We start from the raw sequence: 6,000 nt of genomic DNA, 5'->3' as shown, positions 1-6,000 counted from the left end.
TAAAAACAGGTTGCATTTGACAAAAAGGACATCAGACATTTTTTTTGTTTTACTTCACTTCATTGACAGATAGTCCTTAATTTTATTTTGAGATTTAAGCGTTGAATAATATTCTAATTAAAATTAATATAGGCCTTTTTTATATATATATATATATATATATATATGTATGTGTGGGAAAAAAATCACAAGACTATTTCATCTCTACAGGCCTGTTTCATGAGGGGGGGTACCCTCAATCATCAGGAGGAGATGATTGAGGGTACCCCCCCTCATGAAACAGGCCTGTAGAGATGAAATAGTCTTGTGATTTTTTTTCCCACACATACATATATTGCGCTCTACTACGGTATCGAGCACTATTTTTTGGATAACCTTATTAAGACATATATATATATATATATATGTGTGTGTGTGTAGGGATATGTGGCCAGCGCTGCCTGCAGGAGCAAAGGTCACCGCCTCTGTCCATGGTGCTGAGACAGAGCACCATCAGACGGGGGGGCGTGGCAGTGCTGACGGCGAGACACAGCTGGCAGGTGATTAGATTTCACAGGTGGTACGTGTTAATCTAATCATCTGTTGTCTTTCACAGTAAGCGGCCGGGAGCAGGAGGGGAGAGAGGATACGGACGTGGCTGAAAAGTCGCGTCCTTCAGGAGAGAAAACTTTTGTTAAAAACCTATGTTTATTAAAACCTGCACACTTGGCTCCTGTACCGTGTCTGTTAGTGGGACTGCGAGGACGCAACTTCCACAATATGTGTGCGTGTGTATATATATATATGTGTGTGTGTGTGTGTGTATTTATTTATTTATTTATGATTAGGACCAAACTAAACCCTAATGTTGAAAAAAAGATATATGTATTGGTTTTAAAAATGAAAACTATGAAAGTGTCCCCCGCATGATTAGATTTTTCAATGTGTGGCCCTTAGTGGGAAAAAATGGACACGCCTGATTTAGTGCTGACAACTACGGAAGCCAAGTTAAAAATGTTTTTGAAGCAATTGAAGCAAAAGTGGAGTGCATACTTGACTAAAAGGTTAAAAAGATATTTAATTAAATTGCTTTACATGTAATCAATAAAATGTCGTCAAATTAACACTCTTAAATCTGCAGTTGGGACCCCTAATTAATCACCTTTGGAGGCCAAAATGGAGTACATACAGTAAAAACATCCATCCATCCATCCATTTTCTACCGCTTGTCCCTTTTAGGGTCGCGGGGGGTGCTGGAGCCTATCTCAGCTGCATTCGGGCAGAAGGCGGGGTACACCCTGGACAAGTCGCCACCTCATCGCAGGCTAATAATAGCATGTATTTGCTGATGATGTGCTAAAAACCGTTACTCAAGTGAATAATTTTTTGGCATAAGTATAAACAATTAAGTATAAAATGAATAAAGTTGACTAAGATGTTGAGTAGTTCAATATGTTTAGGTATATTTGGAGTGAAGTGAATTATATTTATATAGCGCTTTTTCTCTAGTGACTCAAAGCGCTTTACATAGTGAAACCCAATATCTAAGTTACATTTAAAGCAGTGTGGGTGGCACTGGGGGCAGGTGGGTGAAGTGTCTTGCCCAAGGACACAACGGCAGTGACTAGGATGGTGGGTGCGGAGATCGAACCTGGAACCCTCAAGTTGCTGGCACGGCCACTCTACCAACCGAGCTATACCGGCCTTATAGCTAATATATATATATATATATATATATATATATATATATATATATATATATATATATATATATATATATATATATATATATGTATGTGTGGGGGAAAAAATCACAAGACTACTTCATCTCTACAGGCCTGTTTCATGAGGGGTTCCCTCAATCATCAGGAGAAAAAAAAAATTAAAAAAAATTAAAAAAAATAAAATAAATAAAATAAAATAAAAAAAATCTCCTGATGATTGAGGGAACCCCTCATGAAACAGGCCTGTAGAGATGAAGTAGTCTTGTGATTTTTTTTTCACATATACATATATTGCGCTCTACTACGGTATCGAGCACTATTTTTTGGATAACCTTATCAAGACATATATATATATATATATATATATATATATATATATATATATATATATATATATATATATATATATATTATATTATAAAAAAATATAATATAATAAATTATATTATAATTTTGTAATATTATTATAAAAATATAATATTTGTTATTATATTATAACAAATAGTATAATTTGTTATAATATAATTATAACAAATTACAACAAATTTGTTATAATTTGTTGACAAATCCCGTTGAGTTGCGGGAAAAAGCATTAAAAGTCTATTTTGAGTTACAACAAAGCAAATGGCTTTGACTCAGTGAAATGGCTCAATGAAAATGCTATTTTTTTTTTTTAATGTGTTTACGTTTATGGGCGTCTAAATTCCGGAAGGCAAAAAGGACTAAAAATGTCTGATTTGCCGAGCAGACGGGTTTATTCAATATCAATATCAACTACGGAAGTTGTCCCACAATAAACACAAATATTATAATAATATTATTGAAAAAAAATAATTAAATTTTGATATTGGACTAAATCTGATCAAATGTGCATCATTGGTGCTCATCTAGATTGAATTCATATTTTACCAACAGTCTGCAGGCATGCTGTAAATCAGCAATTGATTATTAATATTAATAATTTGCTATGTCTCACGTTGTTTGTTGAGGTCTTGTTGCAACAGTCTGATTTTTAAAAAATAACAAAAATAAAAGTATGTCTGCATAAGTAACCATCCAGGCCTCAGTCCACTGCTGGTGCACTACCCATGTTGTCCACCAGAGGGCCTCATGTGCAATGTGTTGATTGGGAAAGCAGCGTGTTGATTATTTGTCATATCAGCTGAGGAGTAAAAAAAAAAAAAAAAAAAAGTCCAACCTGACCTGAAGTTGCGTCACGATGACATTCGCCATAAAGCACCGTGACGTCATCATCCGTGGCGAAACGCCGCCATGTTGCTTCACAAGGCCGTAAAGTTATACAAGCAGCGCCTCTGCCAAGTCGCACTTATGAGCTTTCTCTGCTCGTGCGTTTATTGGATATAAAACATTCGGCGATCCCTTAAAGTGTGTGCAGATGCCGAAAAGGAATAATATCCGCACGCACAGATAGATGACAGATGTTGAGTGAGGAAAGGTCAGCGAGTGCGGCGTCGTCGTCTGCTCGCTCTGCATTGTTCACACGGCAGCATCAATCACACACATTTCCTCTGGAATGAAAACTATGCCCGGACTCTACACGCTATTTTTTTTTATTATTTCCCTTACACACACTCTCACGCCATCGCACCCTCGTCTGCACTCGCTACAAAAACTTTATTGAAAAATGTGTACAAACAGAAAAAAGGCCATGCTTTTATTGTGCTGTTCCACTCCAGTCCTGCAGATGGCGATAATGGTAAATGGGTAGAAGTCGCTGTCTTGCGGTTCTACGAATACGCACGTCAAAGTAGCCAAGCGTGCAGAGTTGTACAACACATTTCATGTTTTTCAACACACCCCGTTAGGGACATTATTCAGAATTACCTCTTACACACACTACTGAAATGCTCTCACATAAATAACTGAAATGTTTTTCTCTCACACACACTACTGAAACACTCTTTTACACAGTACTGAAACACTCTTATATAAACTACTGAAATGCTCTGACATAAACAACTGAAATATTTTTATCACACACACACTACTGAAACATTCTTATACACACTACTGTAACACTCTTATACACACTACTGTAACACTCTTATACACACTACTGTAACACTCTTATACACACTACTGAAATGCTCTCACATAAACAACTGAAATATTTTTCTCACACACGCACTACTGAAACACTCTTATACACACTACTGTAACACTCTTATACACTACTGAAATGCTCTCACATAAACAACTGAAATGTTTTCTCTCACGCACACTACTGACCTACTCAGTGGCCTAGTGGTTAGAGTGTCCGCCCTGAGATCGGTAGGTTGTGAGTTCAAACCCCGGCCGAGTCATACCAAAGACTATACAAATGGGACCCATTACCTCCCTGCTTGGCACTCAGCATCAAGGGTTGGAATTGGGGGTTAAATCACCAAAATGATTCCCGGGCGCGGCCACCGCTGCTGCCCACTGCTCCCCTCACCTCCCAGGGGGTGATCAAGGGTGATGGGTCAAATGCAGAGAATAATCTCGTTACTTTAACTTTAACTTTACTGAAACACTCTTATACACACTACTGAAATGCTGTCATATAAACAACTGAAATATTTTTCTCACACACTCACTACTGAAACACTCTTATACATACATACATACTACTGAAATGCACTCACATAAACAACTGAAATGTTTTTCTCTCACTTACACACTACTGAAACACTCTTACACACACTACTGAAACACTCTTGTACACATTACTGAAATGCTCTCACATAAACAACTGAAATGTTTTTCTCTCGCACACTACTGAAACAAAAAAATACTGTACTATTAATACTATACTCGTGTACTATTACTCATTTACTACCAACTGCTCTATTACTAATATACAATTGTAATATTACTACTACACTATGGTACTATTACTATACTATTACTATTATATTACTGCACTATTACGCTGAACTATTACCATTGTACTATTATTGCACCATTAGTGTCATGTCACTACTACACTACTGTACTATTGCCATTATTACTATATTACTGCACTATTACAACTATAATACTACTACTTTAATGTATTATTACTTCACTATTACTACTACACCACTGTTCTAATACTGTGCTATTAATACTATGCTACTGTATTATTACTGCTCTATTACTACAATAAAACGGTACTATTACTACTAAACGACTGTACTATTACTACTACTACACTATTACTGCACTGTTGTACTGAACTATTACTATTATATTACTGCACTATTACTACCATACTACTGTACTATTAATACTATACTACTGTACTATTACTCCTTTACTGCCTTGCTGTTACAATAAAACTGTACTATTAGTACTATACTTCTGTCCTATTACTGCACTATTATACTAAACTTTTACTACTGTACTACAATGTACCATTACTGTACTATTACTACTACACAGCTGTACTATTTAAGTTACTACTATATTACTGAACCACTGTTACTACTATAATACTGTGCTATTACTACTATACTACTGCACTATTACTACTACGCTACTCTGCTGGTGCTAATATACTGCTGTACTATTCCTACTTGACTGTATTATTACTTCACTACTACTACCATACCACTCTTCTATTACTCTGCTAGTACTACTCTACTACTGTACTATTACTACTGAAATGCTCTCACATAAACAACTGAAATGTTTTTCTCTCACACACACTACTGAAACACTCTTATACACACTACTGAAACACTCTTATACACACTACTGAAATGCTGTCACATAAACAACTGAAATATTTTTCTCACACACACACTACTGAAACACTTATAGACACTACTGAAATGCTCTCACATAAACAACTGATATGTTTTTCTCTCACACGCACACTACTGAAACACTCTTATACGCACTACTGAAACACTCTTATACACACTACTGAAATGCTCTCACATAAACAACTGAAATCTTTTTCTCTCACTTACACACTAATAATAATAATAATAATAATAATAATAATAATAATAATGCATTAGATTTATATAGCGCTTTTCTAGACACTCAAAGCACTTCACAGAGAAGTGAGAACCTCATTCACCGTTGTGAGCGGCACCGGGGGAAAGAGTGAAGTGTTCTGCCCAAGGACACAACGGCAGCGATTTGGATGGTAAGAGGCGGGGAGCGAACCTGCAACCCTCAGGTTTCTGGCACGGCCGCTCTACCCACTACGCCATGCCGCCCCCCATCTTTTTCTCTCACAGACACTACTGAAATGTGTGAGAGAAAAACATTTCAGTTGTTTATGTGAGAGCATTTCAGTAGTGTG

This window comes from Nerophis lumbriciformis, linkage group LG30 (assembly GCF_033978685.3).
Source record: "Nerophis lumbriciformis linkage group LG30, RoL_Nlum_v2.1, whole genome shotgun sequence".
NCBI classification, from domain to species: domain Eukaryota; kingdom Metazoa; phylum Chordata; class Actinopteri; order Syngnathiformes; family Syngnathidae; genus Nerophis; species Nerophis lumbriciformis.
Note: the sequence above shows the minus strand (reverse complement) of the source record.